Here is a 766-nt window from a genome sequence, read left to right as displayed (position 1 = left end):
TATTTTTGCTCCTCCTCTAAGAACAGCAGTCGGCTCCCACAAGCCCAAATCAACCTGATGACTAATAAAGCTTGCCAATCTCTCCATACATAACACAAAAAAGATAGGGTAATATAGGGTCTCCTTGTCTAAGACCCCGGTTAGGAGTAAAGTCATTCATATGATTTCCGTTCCAACGAATAGATAAGGAGAAGGTAGTGACACAATTCATAATAAAATTAATTGTAGGACTAGGAAAATCAAAGCTCTTAAGGGTATGGGTTAAAAACCTCCAATCAACTATGTCATAAGCTTTCTCTAGATCAATCTTAAAGGCCAGTATGCCTTTCTTTGATTTAGTCTTCTTCATAAATTATAGGACCTCTTGAGCAATAATGATGTTATCAGGAGTTCATTGTCCCAGAATAAATCTTCTTTGAAGCAAGCCAACAATCTCTGCAAGACGAGGACGGAGCCTATTAACAAGGACTTTCGTGATGATCTTGTAAACTACGTTACAGAAACTAATCGACCTGAAATCTTTCATAGATACCGGCGATTCAATGTTTGGAATAAGAACCAGTGAAGTCTCCATCATTCTCGGATCAAGAGCAACACCAGAGAATGATTGCTTAACCATCTTCCAAACATTAAAACCAATGATCTCCCAATATTCCTTGAAGAAGAAAGCTTAACGTCCATCAGGATCCAGAGCTTTAAAAGAGTTCATGTGAATAAATAGCTGTTCTAACTTCCTCCATAGTAACTGGTGCCGTAAGATCATTGC

This window comes from Arachis hypogaea, chromosome 1 (assembly GCF_003086295.3).
Source record: "Arachis hypogaea cultivar Tifrunner chromosome 1, arahy.Tifrunner.gnm2.J5K5, whole genome shotgun sequence".
Lineage (NCBI taxonomy): Eukaryota > Viridiplantae > Streptophyta > Magnoliopsida > Fabales > Fabaceae > Arachis > Arachis hypogaea.
Note: the sequence above shows the minus strand (reverse complement) of the source record.